Raw genomic sequence first — 15,678 nt, forward strand, 5'->3', positions numbered from 1 at the left:
GGAGGGCGGGCGTGTGTCACAGTTAAGCCGAATTGGAACACCTCTTCCGCCCGGGCACGAACGGAGCGCGAAGCTGTCAGTTATGAATGAATAAATGAATAAATAAATAAATAATTAAAGAATGCCACCTTTCATTTCACAGGGAACACCGGACGGCGTACCAGCAGGTAAAAGTCGGAGTAATTAAATAAATACAAAAAGAATGGCTGGGGAATAAAAAAATAATACGTTTTAATAATAATTTGGTTTTTTTGTTATAACATGAATTTCACTCTCTCTCTCTCTCTCTCTCTCCCCCCGTATATATATATATATATATATATATATATATATATATATATTTATTATATATATTGTATTTTCTTTTAAGCATTTTTGAAGGTGCGCCGCTACTTCGCGGATTTTCAGTTTCCGCGGGTGGTCTCGGTCCCCATTAACCGCGATAACCGAGGGTTCACTGTACTCCATAAAATTTACAAAAAGCGAGGTGAAACACTCAACCAGGGCTGCTTTTTTGAACATTTCTCGAGGGCCATGGCGAGCCATTTCAAAAAAGCTGCACAACTAACGTATAAAATATTGATAAATTTGCTCTGCCTGATGTGTGTGTCAAGTTTCACGAGTTGTCGTTCATATTTAGAACCTCATAATCAGCGTTGTTTTATTGCCAAACAGTGCAATGCCACTCCCACAACTTTTCACGAAAAAGGATGAATTTCGTATTGTGACATCCTCATGGCCGAAACAGTCCTCCGAGCATATATGAGGGCGACCTTGTTGAGTTGCACGGAGAAAAACATCCAAGAAAATAACTTGTATTAGCTTTTACCAGTTGGTGGCGCTACTACTACGATGAAAAATAAGTTGGTAGATGTCTTCAGGGCTGAAGTATCCTCAAATGTGTACAACTTCGAGAAGATAGGATCATCTGAGTCATGTTGCCGGAGCTTTTGTTGCCACAAAGTACAATCGGACTTTTCAGCACCGTAATAGCCACGCCTTTTGCCAAAACGTCACAAAACTCGGCAGAGAGTAAGATCATTGTCTTGAGTCTTTTCTGACTAATTTTCAGTCGGATTCGTCAAAAGGGCACGGTGCAGTACGTGAAAATTAAAATAAAAACAAATTTTTGATTCCACTTGGCGGCGCTGTGTGTATAACAAAATAATAACATTAAGATGTCTTCAGGTCGGGACATTTTATTTACAGGTGAAGGTTTGGATTTTTAGGAGCATGTGCAGGGGAGTTATTAAGCATTCATTTATTTGTATTAGGTTCATTTTGTCTTCTTATTATTGATATTTGACAGATTCATTAAAAGCAGACAATTGTGTTTTCGGTAAATTTTTTACCTGACATGTTCCGGCGAGTCTTTCGCCTTCTTCAGAGTGTCGCATGATGGTGTCTTGAGACCCGTCTTTATCAGCTGATGTTCCATGAGGGTGTGACTTACCTGTCAAAAAAATGAAAAATCAGAGCAGTAAAAGAACAAGCACAACATGAACATTACAAATCAGCAATCACTGACCACTGCAAAAGGGAAAACCACATCATGGACCGGGAGAAGGGCAGGGTCATCCGCACAGAAGAGAACAAACAACAGCGCTGGATCAGAGAGGCCATTGAGATCTGCAAGCGAGGCATAAAAACCATGAACAGAGACAAGGGAGCCTTCATCCTCTCTACCACCTGGACCAGCATCTTGGCGGAGTTAACGGACAGCGGGGGGCGTGACTTGCCTTCATTCTTGTGACAGGTAAGTCACGCCCTCATGGAACATCAGCTGATAAAGACGGGCCACAAGACACCATCATGTGACACTCTGAAGAAGGCGAAAGACTTTCGTATTGTGACATCCTCAAGGCCTAAACACTCATCCGAGCAAATATAAGGTAGATTTTGTTAACCTGCCCGGAGAAAAACATCAACGAAAATAATTTGTATTTGTTTTAACCAGTTGGTGGCGCTACCACTGCGATCAAAAATAAGTTGGCAGCCGTCTTCAGGGCCTGAATATCCTCAAATGTGAAAAATTTCGAGAAGATGGATCATCTGAATCATTTTGCAGGAACTTTTGTTGCCACGGAGAATAATCAGACTCTGCGGCACCGTAATAGCCACGCCCTTCGAAGGAAAGTCACAAAAATAGGGAAAGAGTAAGATCAATGTCTTGAGTCTTTTCTAGCCAATTTTCAATCGGATTCGTTAAAAGGGCACCGTGCAGGACGTCAAAATGTAAAAAATGATATTGATTGGCGCAAGGTGTATAACAGAATATAAACATATAGATGTCTTCAGGTACCGACTCTTGATGTACATGTGAAGTTTTGGATTTTTAGCAGCATGTGCAAGAGAGTTATTAAGCATTTTGTCCATTGCGGCGAAGGAAATCTTAAGTGAAAACTTCGAAGCCCCGCCCCCGTCATATAGTATTTCGGAAACAAAAAATTTTAGCCCCAGTGTTTGTCCCAGGTCTTAAGATGCTACAGACAGAATTTTAAGGCAATCAGATGAAGCCTTTAGGATCAGGGTGCAAAAGAATGACCCCTGTAAACATGCAAAAAAGGGCAAAAGTCGGACTTTCAAAAATTCATAACTCACTTCCTGTTCATATTAGACGTTAAAATATCAAATTTTTCGCCATGCCCGATGAGACTGCCAAGTTTGGTGAATTTTTGTGCATGTTTCGGGGGTCAAAAATGCAATCGAACAATCGGAAAAATAATAATAATAATAATTTCTACAAAAACAACAGGGACTTCGCAGCGGTCGCTGCTCAGGCCCTAATAATAATAATAATAATAATAATAAAAGTATTAATATTTTCTACAAAAACAATAGGGACCTCGCAGCCGTCGCAGCTCGGGCCCTAATAACAATTTCTAGAAAAACAATAGGGACCTCGCAGCGGTCACTGCTCGGGCCCTAATAATAATAATAATAATAATTTCCACAAAAACAATGGGGACCTCGTAGCGGTCGCTGCTCGGGCCCGAATAATAATTTCTACATAAACAATAGGGACCTCGCCGCGGTCGCTGCTCGGGCCCCAATAATAATTTCTACACAAAGTCCATTGTGGTGACCCGCCCCTTTTAAGTAAATTCAAAATGGCCGACTTCCTGTAAAACCTAGCTCATTGCTCCAAGAGACTTTTTTTGTAGGTCTTGGTCTTATACATACAGTGAACCCTCGCTACTTCGCGGTTCACCTTTCGCGGGTTCAGTGCTTCGCGGGTATAAAAAATATTCGGGGGCATTGTAGTTTCGCCGAGCGGCACGACGGGCGCTGGAGCGGTTAGACGGCCGGCGTGCGCCGAAGAAGAGCGTGGGCGAAGAGGAGAGTGGACGAAGAAGAGCACGTTCCCCCGGACACGATCGGTGGCGACGTTTCGCGCGGTTCGGACCGTACCAGAGCTCCGGCCGGCGTGCGTGGCAGTTAAGCCGTAGAGGAGCACCTTCCCCGGGCACGGGCGGTGCCAAGCGGCCCCTAAGTTTAACCGAATGGAAGCTCCGGAGGAGGAGGGCATGCTCGCGTCACAGTAAGCCGAAGAGGAGCACCTTCCCCGGGCACGGGCGGTTCCAAGCGGCCCCTAAGTTTAACCAAATGGAAGCTCCGGAGGAGGAGGGCATGCTCGCGTCACAGTAAGCCGAAGAGGAGCACCTTCGCCGGGCACGGGCGGTTCCAAGCGGCCCCTAAGTTTAACCGAATGGAAGCTCCGGAGGAGGCGGGCATGCTCGCGTCACAGTAAGCCGAAGAGGAGCACCTTCCCCGGGCACGGGCGGTGCCAAGCGGCCCCTAAGTTTAACCGAATGGAAGCTCCGGGGGAGGAGGGCGGGCGTGTGTCACAGTTAAGCCGAATTGGAACACCTCTTCCGCCCGGGCACGAACGGAGCGCGAAGCTGTCAGTTATGAATGAATAAATGAATAAATAAATAAATAAATAAAGAATGCCACCTTTCATTTCACAGGGCACACCGGACGGCGTACCAGCAGGTAATAGTCGGAGTAATTAAATAAATACAAAAAGAATGGCTGGGGAATAAAAAAATAATACGTTTTAATAATAATTTGTTTTTTTTGTTATAACATGAATTTCACTCTCTCTCTCTCTCTGTATATATATATATATATATATCTATGTATATATCTATCTATATATATATATATATATTTATTATATATATTGTATTTTTTTTTAAGCATTTTTGAAGGTGCGCCGCTACTTCGCGGATTTTCAGTTTCCGCGGGTGGTCTCGGTCCCCATTAACCGCGACAACCGAGGGTTCACTGTACTCCATAAAATTTACAAAAAGCGAGGTGAAACACTCAACCAGGGCTGCTTTTTTGAACATTTCTCGAGGGCCATGGCGAGCCATTTAAAAAAAGCTTCACAACTAACGTATAAAATATTGATAAATTTGCTCTGCCTGATGTGTGTGTCAAGTTTCACGAGTTGTCGTTCATATTTAGAACCTCATAATCAGCGTTGTTTTATTGCCGGACAGTGCAATGCCACTCCCACAACTTTTCACGAAAAAGGATGAATTTCGTATTGTGACATCCTCATGGACGAAACAGTCCTCCGAGCATATATGAGGGCGACCTTGTTGAGTTGCACGGAGAAAAACATCCAAGAAAATAACTTGTATTAGCTTTTACCAGTTGGTGGCGCTACTACTACGATGAAAAATAAGTTGGTAGATGTCTTCAGGGTTGAAGTATCCTCAAATGTGTACAACTTCGAGAAGATAGGATCATCTCAGTCATGTTGCCGGAGCTTTTGTTGCCACAAAGTACAATCGGACTTTTCAGCACCGTAATAGCCACGCCTTTTGCCAAAACGTCACAAAACTCGGCAGAGAGTAAGATCATTGTCTTGAGTCTTTTCTGACTAATTTTCAGTCGGATTCGTCAAAAGGGCACCGTGCAGTACGTGAAAATTAAAATAAAAACAAATTTTTTATTCCACTTGGCGGCGCTGTGTGTATAACAAAATAATAACATTAAGATGTCTTCAGGTCGGGACATTTTATTTACAGGTGAAGGTTTGGATTTTTAGGAGCATGTGCAGGGGAGTTATTAAGCATTCATTTATTTGTATTAGGTTCATTTTGTCTTCTTATTATTGATATTTGACAGATTCATTAAAAGCAGACAATTATGTTTTAGGTAAATTTTTTACCTGACATGTTTCGGCGAGTCTTTCGCCTTCTTCAGAGTGTCGCATGATGGTGTCTTGAGACCCGTCTTTATCAGCTGATGTTCCATGAGGGTGTGAATTACCTGTCAAAAAAGTGAAAAATCATAGCAGTAAAAGAACAAGCACAACATGAACATTACAAATCAGCAATCACTGACCACTGCAAAAGGGAAAACCACATCATGGACCGGGAGAAGGGCAGGGTCATCCGCACCGAAGAGAACAAACAACAGCGCTGGATCAGAGAGGCCATTGAGATCTGCAAGCGAGGCATAAAAACCATGAACAGAGACAAGGGAGCCTTCATCCTCTCTACCACCTGGAGCAGCATCTTGGCGGAGTGAACGGACAGCGGGGGGCGTGACTTGCCTTCATTCTTGTGACAGTTAAGTCACGCCCTCATGGAACATCAGCTGATAAAGACGGGTCACAAGACACCATCATGTGACACTCTGAAGAAGGCGAAAGACTTTCGTATTGTGACATCCTCAAGGCCTAAACACTCATCCGAGCAAATATAAGGTAGATTTTGTTAACCTGCCCGGAGAAAAACATCAACGAAAATAATTTGTATTTGTTTTAACCAGTTGGTGGCGCTACCACTGCGATCAAAAATAAGTTGGCAGCCGTCTTCAGGGCCTGAATATCCTCAAATGTGAAAAATTTCGAGAAGATGGATCATCTGAATCATTTTGCAGGAACTTTTGTTGCCACGGAGAATAATCAGACTCTGCGGCACCGCAATAGCCACGCCCTTCGAAGGAAAGTCACAAAAATAGGGATAGAGTAAGATCAATGTCTTGAGTCTTTTCTAGCCAATTTTCAATCGGATTCGTTAAAAGGGCACCGTGCAGTACGTCAAAATGTAAAAAATGATATTGATTGGCGCAAGGTGTATAACAGAATATAAACATATAGATGTCTTCAGGTACCGACTCTTTATGTATATGTGAAGTTTTGGATTTTTAGCAGCATGTGCAGGAGAGTTATTAAGCATTTTGTCCATTGCGGCGAAGGAAATCTTAAGTGAAAACTTTGAAGCCCCGCCCCGTCATATAGTATTTCGGAAACAAAAGATTTTAGCCCCAGTGTTTGTCCCAGGTCTTAAGATGCTACAGACAGAATTTTAAGGCAATCAGATGAAGCCTTTAGGATCAGGGTGCAAAAGAATGACCCCTGTAAACATGCAAAAAAGGGCAAAAGTCGGACTTTCAAAAATTCATAACTCACTTCCTGTTCATATTAGACGTTAAAATATCAAATTTCTCGCCATGCCCGATGAGACTGCCAAGTTTGGTGAGTTTTTGTGCATGTTTCGGGGTCAAAAATGCGATCGTACAATCGGAAAAATAATAATAATAATAATTTCTACAAAAACAACAGGGACTTCGCAGCGGTCGCTGCTCAGGCCCTAATAATAATAATAATAATAATAATAAAAGTAATAATATTTTCTACAAAAACAATAGGGACCTCGCAGCCGTCGCAGCTCGGGCCCTAATAACAATTTCTAGAAAAACAATAGGGACCTCGCAGCGGTCACTGCTCGGGCCCTAATAATAATAATAATAATAATTTCCACAAAAACAATGGGGACCTCGTAGCGGTCGCTGCTCGGGCCCTAATAATAATTTCTACATAAACAATAGGGACCTCGGCGCGGTCGCTGCTCGGGCCCCAATAATAATTTCTACACAAAGTCCATTGTGGTGACCCGCCCCTTTTAAGTAAATTCAAAATGGCCGACTTCCTGTAAAACCTAGCTCATTGCTCCAAGAGACTTTTTTGTAGGTCTTGGTCTTATACATACAGTGAACCCTCGCTACTTCGCGGTTCACCTTTCGCGGGTTCAGTGCTTCGCGGGTATAAAAAATATTCGGGGGCATTGTAGTTTCGCCGAGCGGCACGACGGGCGCTGGAGCGGTTAGACGGCCGGCGTGCGCCGAAGAAGAGCGTGGGCGAAGAGGAGAGTGGACGAAGAAGAGCACGTTCCCCCGGACACGATCGGTGGCGACGTTTCGCGCGGTTCGGACCGTACCAGGGCTCCGGCCGGCGTGCGTGGCAGTTAAGCCGTAGAGGAGCACCGTCCCCGGGCACGGGCGGTGCCAAGCGGCCCCTAAGTTTAACCGAATGGAAGCTCCGGAGGAGGAGGGCATGCTCGCGTCACAGTAAGCCGAAGAGGAGCACCTTCCCCAGGCACGGGCGGTTCCAAGCGGCCCCTAAGTTTAACCGAATGGAAGCTCCGGAGGAGGCGGGCATGCTCGCGTCACAGTAAGCCGAAGAGGAGCACCTTCCCCGGGCACGGGCGGTGCCAAGCGGCCCCTAAGTTTAACCGAATGGAAGCTCCGGGGGAGGAGGGCGGGCGTGTGTCACAGTAAGCCGAAGAGGAGCACCTTCCCCAGGCACGGGCGGTTCCAAGCGGCCCCTAAGTTTAACCGAATGGAAGCTCCGGAGGAGGCGGGCATGCTCGCGTCACAGTAAGCCGAAGAGGAGCACCTTCCCCGGGCACGGGCGGTGCCAAGCGGCCCCTAAGTTTAACCGAATGGAAGCTCCGGGGGAGGAGGGCGGGCGTGTGTCACAGTTAAGCCGAATTGGAACACCTCTTCCGCCCGGACACGAACGGAGCGCGAAGCTGTCAGTTATGAATGAATAAATGTATAAATAAATAAATAATTAAAGAATGCCACCTTTCATTTCACAGGGAACACCGGACGGCGTACCAGCAGGTAAAAGTCGGAGTAATTAAATAAATACAAAAAGAATGGCTGGGGAATAAAAAAATAATAAGTTTTAATAATAATTTGGTTTTTTTGTTATAACATGAATTTCACTCTCTCTCTCTCTCTCTCTCCCCCCGTATATATATATATATATATATATATATATATATATATATATATATATATATATATATATATATATATTTATTATATATATTGTATTTTCTTTTAAGCATTTTTGAAGGTGCGCCGCTACTTCGCGGATTTTCAGTTTCCGCGGGTGGTCTCGGTCCCCATTAACCGCGATAACCGAGGGTTCACTGTACTCCATAAAATTTACAAAAAGCGAGGTGAAACACTCAACCAGGGCTGCTTTTTTGAACATTTCTCGAGGGCCATGGCGAGCCATTTCAAAAAAGCTGCACAACTAACGTATAAAATATTGATAAATTTGCTCTGCCTGATGTGTGTGTCAAGTTTCACGAGTTGTCGTTCATATTTAGAACCTCATAATCAGCGTTGTTTTATTGCCAAACAGTGCAATGCCACTCCCACAACTTTTCACGAAAAAGGATGAATTTCGTATTGTGACATCCTCATGGCCGAAACAGTCCTCCGAGCATATATGAGGGTGACCTTGTTGAGTTGCACGGAGAAAAACATCCAAGAAAATAACTTGTATTAGCTTTTACCAGTTGGTGGCGCTACTACTACGATGAAAAATAAGTTGGTAGATGTCTTCAGGGCTGAAGTATCCTCAAATGTGTACAACTTCGAGAAGATAGGATCATCTGAGTCATGTTGCCGGAGCTTTTGTTGCCACAAAGTACAATCGGACTTTTCAGCACCGTAATAGCCACGCCTTTTGCCAAAACGTCACAAAACTCTGAAAAAGCTGAGTGAGCCTCAAACCAGACATACACATTCACTGACAAATATCCTGTGACACCAGATATATTAGAAGTCTTGTCTAATCAGCACACGTCTATCTAACTGCAATTTTAACATCTCGAGACACGACAGGATGAGTACACGATACGCATACTTCCATTTCTGAGTCTGTAAAGCCTGGAGGAGGCTGCTTCGATGTTTTAGTAGCATCATAAATTTATTGAATTAATTATATTTGAGGTTGGATTAGATTTTTACACATTTTAAGCCTTAGCCACCCAAAACAAAACATAAGCTCATGAATGAAATAAAACTAATTAATTTCGCCCATGCCAATTAATCTTCTGTAGACACGTGTTGTGACCAGTGTTGTTTTTGGCAGGCACTTTAGATTTTGTCCAAGTCATTTGGACAAAGTGCTGATTTGTTTACATCACATTTAGTCATCCCAATTCGTTATAGTTTTAGTCAACGAAAACTAAAAAAAGGGTTTTAGTCCAGTTTTAATCGACGGAAACGCAAAAAAAGTTTTACCCTAGTTTTCGTCAATTTATTCACAAAGGTTTTAGTCCAAGCGGCACGGTGGCCCAACTGGTTAGCAGGATGGCCTCACAATATTGAGGTCGTAGGTACGATTCTGGCTCCGGCCTTCCTGCGTGGGTTTCCTCTGGGTAATTCGGTTTCCTCCCATATTCTTAAAACATGCATGGCAAGTTGCTTGGACACTCTAATTGCCCCTAGGCATGAGTGTGAGCGTGGATGGTTGTTCGTCTATGTATGCCCTGCGATTGGCTGGACACCAATTCAAGGGTGTACCTCGCCTACTGCCGAAGACAGCTGGGATCGGCTCCAACACCCCCCGCGACCCTAGTGAGGAGAAGCGGTACAGATAACGGATGGATGGATGGATGGGTTTAAGTCCATTTGAGTTAAAACAAGGCATTCAAGGTTTCCACCCAATAACAAAGACTTTTGGATGGACTACAAAGGATTCTTCATTACAAACAGAAAAAAGTGGCAACAGTGGAATCAATGCTCACTGCTCCAAAATAAGCAGAGAAGCAAAACATTTTGTTGGGCAACTGTTGTGGCTTTATTTCACTAAAAGCAACATAAAATAATTTATGAACCACATGCTAACAATTTTGTCTCGTCAACGAAAAAAATTCATGTACATCACGTCATGTTTTCGTCATAAAAGAACCTCGTTTAGCTTGTCATCGTCATTAAAAAAGGGGCGTTAACGAAGTATTTTCGTCATAGTCATCAGTGACGAAAACAACACTGGTTGTGACTGATATTTCAGTCCCAGGTTGTCTCCTGAACACCACCAATTGGGCAAGGGAGCGCAGGAAAGCCTGGGGTCTTCTATTTTTACAGTATAGAAAGGCTAAATATCAAATTGAAACAGTGTTTTATATCATGAATATACAGGGTTGGTGCTGGTTCTGGTAGGGAAACCACAACATAAAGATGTCCTTAATTAGTCCCACAATGGGGATATTTGCAATATGGCATATGATGGCCTAACAGGGCCACCGCCCAGAAAAGAGTAACGCAGAACTTTGTAATACTGTCACTCCCTGACCAGTTCGTTGTTCCTGAAGAGCCAAACTTTGACTCAGACCCACAAATTTGAATTACAGATAGTGGACAATGGAGAACTCCCCCAGTCAGTCAGCATGTTCAACTTCCATAGAAACCTCAACATACATTTATTAGATTGCCAAACTAATTGGAAACTACATCACCAGAACACCACAAGTGGGCTCTGTTATTGTACTTAAAGATGCATCTTACAAACCTGTGTTCTCCAAGGCCAGCTGGTCCATAGTCTTAAGTTATTTCTTCGCCAACATCAATGTCTCGGAGCGCAAACAGACAGAGGTGTGGTCTGTCCTCTGTTGTCTTCTTCTTCATTTTACAGTTGGGGTGCATGTGGTCATCATTAACCAGTCTTCCCAGACTGCCATCTTCTTGAGCGGCATCAACACTTAAAATAGATTTAAAAAAAAAAAAACAATTATTCAATCAATGTCAGAAATTAATCTTTGAGACAATCTTGTGTACACAAAACATAAAAATAGGAAATCCACAATTTTTAAATCTTCTAAATCAAATCATACAAGAAATTTCTATTGGAATCAGACCCTATTAACAGCTTGTCTTTGAGACTTCATGGTCTATATTTTCATTTGTACAGATTCAACGCATGAATAAAAGTAATCACCGTATTTTCGCAGTCATAAGCAAACAAAGCGCCCTGTCAGTCGATGCGTCCATTAAATGGACAAAGTACCACTCACGTCCATCAGCCCTTGTCATCAACGAGCTGTTGGAAGTGCATGTTAGCACACCCTGCTGGGCAAAGAGTGAGTTGTCCATGCTCACAATCGACCGTGACAAATACACCATCTGACTATAATGTTTGGGTGATGGTGTTGGAAAAAGCTGGACAAAGGGCAGCTGTCCACAATGTTTTAGTCTGTCTTATCATTTATGTTATTGCAAGCAAGAAACGTCCCAGGTTTAGACAACAGACAAAAAGTCCAAAGCATAACAGCACATCTCTTTAAACAGCCATGCAAATCTCTCTAAACAGCTATGGGATTGTGGGTCTCTGCTCCCAGAATGCATTGCTTGAATTAGCTAAGGCTGAGTGGCTTTTGTATTATTTTCATTTTTTTTGGGTATATTGATGGCATGAGAGATACATGTTTGTGTTAATCTTATTTCTATGTTTCATTGTTTGCTTGTATGATGAGTTTTTTATTTTTTGTGTGTGGTGAGCAGCCAAGTCCCTCCCCTGACGTTGCTTTGTAGGCTATTGCCAATGCACCTAATATTGGCCTGAGCCATTGTCAGCTATTGTCAATAGAGACTTGGCGTCTGCTGCAACAATGGGGTGATTGCTCATGTTATTGGGGCATAGTAGGCTGCTATCGGCTGTGTCAGTGTGGGCAGCTCTGCCAAGTTCATGCTATGCTAACAGCAGCTGTGCTATCGTCTTGTCAGGCGGTGCGTCCAGTATATGTTACAAAGACAGAAATAGCGGCCTCAACAGGTGTTGCGCCCTTTGACACGGCGCGTCTTTTGGGTGCGAAAATACGGTATACATTTTTGCTTAGAGAATGATTTTTCCCCTAACACTTATGGGATGAGTATGTGTTTATTTTTTTAAATAAAAACAAAAATAAGATAACATCTCAATCTTTGCCTCACCTCCAAGTTTTTTCTTGCCGGCGGAAGTCAAACAAAAAGACAGTGCCTCTTCCATCCATCTTCCTGCGTTGAGATTTATCAGAATCTATCAATTTTCCTCTGTACTCCATAATAAAGAATAAAGTCGTCTTTCCTGAAAGGGGCCTTGGTAAATACTCCTCGACCTAGTTAACAGGGAAATCAAGATAGCTTCGTCATATTTTTAAGCACACAAATAAGGAGTCATCATATTCATTTGGGCCACTATACTAATGTAGGGTGGTTTGAAACATTGCTTCTTGTGAGGGATAGAGCAGAGCCCTTCTTTATGATTTTAAAGGAACAGACCAGCCAAAATTCATTTTCCAGCATTGCATTAGCCAGTATGTATTAGGACTGAAAGTACAAATGTCAATGGCACCTGGTTACGTAAAAAAAAAACTTTAAGATTATTTAGTTTCATAACAATGACATACACTGTATACACAGTCATATTGGATCGCGTCACGTGATCTCTGTGACGTATAACGTGGTTTACACTAGACTATCAATATCGGACTTGTTCACCGGTCTATTGTGGTATAAAAATGCCGGAGGGCGTCATCAAGTACAGCCTTAATTTAGATAGAACTCCTACCATCAGGTTTCACGCTCACTGAAATAACTTGAAACTGACAAAAGAAAAGGTCAAGACACTCTTAATGTAAAATAACCACTTAAAAAACGATGTCAGCTTGGTTATCAGAAAACAATAATATATCTTAGCAAAAGCGTTAACATCATACCTTTAAATGAGTTTATATACTTCGCTTCTAACTCTGCAGTCTTGTCCAGACCCTTGACTGCATGTTCAATAGTATCCTGCTTTGGGGACTTCCTGCATCTCAGGGAAGGCATTGTTTATTCTATAAAGAAAAAAGACAGTTTTGTGTTGAGAATTATTAATACTATAGGCTAAATGGAGTTTTAACAATATCAGTGTAAGAAAAATAAATTATAAATTAAAAAAATATAAATCCCTCCATCCCAATTAACGATTTCAACCATAATAGTTTATATTGAAGTTTAAACAACAGACAGACAGATTTATGCAGTGTGACTACAAAAATCTTACCAAAATTGCATTCACAGTAACCTTTGCTTTAAGAATCATGTAATTAACCAGTGAACATCGTGTCTTACACAAAAATTAATGACAGAAATTATCATGGTACTTGCATTCTGTTGTTCTATAACAAAAGTGCAAGCTGTTAGCTCCGCAAAGCTAACGCAACAAGCTAGCGTCCCTCGTGCTCACATTCAATGCAAACCTGACCACCGGATGAAAATACGCGTCGGTTTAGTTCTTTAAATGAGTAAAAGCACCATGACGTTTTATAATTATTCAATGCTTAACTGGAGCTCGTCAATTATGTCGATGTAGGAGCACATGTTTGCTAGGCCAGTGTTGTAGGCCCACATCCATGGTGCTACTTTGTATAGTGTTTTCCACACAACTATCTCTAACCATGAACAAATGCACTCTTTTGAATAAAAACAAACGAAAAACACTTACCTCTCCGTTTCAACAGCAGTTCGAACTTCGAAGTGGTGATATTCTCCAGCGTTAAGCACCTGCTCGAACTGCGAATAGGTCAAATTCAACAGCGTCTTTTTTCTGTCTTAATAAGGACGCGATGAGAGGAGGAGCGCTTGCCTTTTCGTCAGCACGCCCCGCGCGGGTGGTGCTGCTTTATCACTCTCTATCTGTGCCCGCCCGCCGGCATGTCGATAGAAAAATAATATTCCTTCAAACATTACTTTCATCTTCTTAACGTTTTGTAGTGAATTTAACAGGTTCACCACTTTTTTCAAATACACCAATGGAAAACAGGTCTTAATTGAGGAAACATACAAAGAGCGTCTCACAAACACCTTATGATGAGCAATGTAATTTGATCACGTTTTTTGTCACTGCCTGGACGTCGGTTCACTGGCCTGGTGGCAGTGGCTTGTAGACACTGTCACTGAGTGGGAACGGATCTCAAGGTGGGTCAAACTAACCCAAGCAGTGGATCGGTCCGTTTTTTAAATGTATTAATTTTTTTATTTTATGTATTTATTTATTATTTAATACAAGGGCTTCGGCTCACTACCAGTGGGCGGGACCAAAGAATTTGGGTTTCCTTTGAGCTAGGAGGCAGTCAAAGGCAGTCCAATCCCCGGCAACATAAAGCGCCTAGCTCTGGGGACATGGAATGTCATTTCTCTGGTAGGGAATGAACCCGAGCTGGTGTGTGACTAGACCAGTGGTTCTCAATTATTTCCTGTCATGCCCCCCCTACCAAGAAGAAAACAATTCGCACCCCCCCCCCACCACAATTTTTTTTTACATTTCGTACTAATGTACATGTTCTTTGCATATTAATGTTAGATTGTCAATAAAATATCTTACCTTAACAAAGCTAAATTGATAAAAAAAAAATATCATTTTGAGAACGACTATTGTGAGGATCTCGAAACTCAGTACTCTGTGGTGCTAATATTGATGAGATGATAAATATGTTGAAGCCACAGAACAAAAAGATTAGATATTGTTTGGAAATTAATGACGTACATAACAAAGGAATATCAGCCTTGATTGGAGTACATTACTGCATTTGAATTTTTAATAAAAATGAAACAATTATTGATGTTATGACCACTATGAAGAATTTAAAAAAACAATATATAGGGATAATTATAGTTTTCATTTTGTTATGTTTAGTCTGTTCATGTTGCATTATTTTTATGACAAAGATGATGGTTAATCGTAGGTTTGTTGCCCAAATGTACCGTTACAACCTGATTAATGTTGAGAATGACGAACTCAAACTGGACACTAAAACGTAAAAACACATGGACTTCTTGCCCCTGTCCACACACGTGCACACACACACACACCATACACGAAGATCCGGGAGGTAAGGACGGCTGTCCTCTCCTACAACGAGGCAAGGGCCTCCACCAAGTCACCCCAGGGACAAGTTTTATTCCCTGATGGTCATCAAATTATGAGGATCTCATTCTACGCCGGAAGGGAGGAGGGGAATTTTTCCCTAATGTGAGGTTTTCCCTCCTCCACTGATGATCACACTGTTGTATGATTTCATTATGATGATCTGTCTTAAAGCCGTAAGGACATGATTTTTAAATCCACAACAGGGGGGAAATGTAAGATGGGCTGAGGATAGGTAATCAGTTTGTGTATTCATAATCATGTTTTTATACACTCATTAATGTTTAACACACACAGAGACACTTACTTGTTATTTTAACACACACACACACAGACACCGTATCCTGAAGATGTGTTTAGTTAAACTGACCTTGGGTTATGATTTTCTGCCTGCTGGAGTCCCTGGTGATTAGTTATTGATGCTTTAGTTAAACTGACCTTTATACCGTGAGTTATTGATGTTTTCTGTCTCTTGGTGATTAGTTGTTGATGCTTTTCTGTCTTCTGGTGATTAGTTATTGATGAGTTAGTTTCAATAAAAAGGCAGAACGGAGGGTGAGAGTCAGAGGGTGTGCGGGATTGAACTGGCAAGACGGCTGTTTCGCCTCCTGGCTCCCTCTCCCATTCTGAATGGCACAAAACGAAAACTTTAGTAAGTTATTTCAGTCTAAAAAAGGCGTCAGGGC

General features: G+C 42.2%; 1 long non-coding RNA gene across 1 annotated transcript in view; it reads right to left on the bottom strand.

Annotated features, from left to right (window-relative positions):
• Window positions 1–1,528: 1,528 nt before the first annotated feature.
• The window catches only part of LOC148315724 (uncharacterized), a 75,609-nt gene continuing 61,459 nt past the window's right edge, over window positions 1,529–15,678 (bottom strand). The window contains exon 3 of the long non-coding RNA XR_015840651.1: window positions 1,529–1,629. This is a non-coding gene — a long non-coding RNA (uncharacterized LOC148315724). The remainder of the gene's footprint in view (window positions 1,630–15,678) is intronic.

Source organism: Idiotropiscis lumnitzeri, unplaced genomic scaffold (genome assembly GCF_059441095.1).
Source record: "Idiotropiscis lumnitzeri isolate Australia: NSW breed Sydney's pygmy pipehorse unplaced genomic scaffold, RoL_Ilum_1.0 HiC_scaffold_49, whole genome shotgun sequence".
Lineage (NCBI taxonomy): Eukaryota > Metazoa > Chordata > Actinopteri > Syngnathiformes > Syngnathidae > Idiotropiscis > Idiotropiscis lumnitzeri.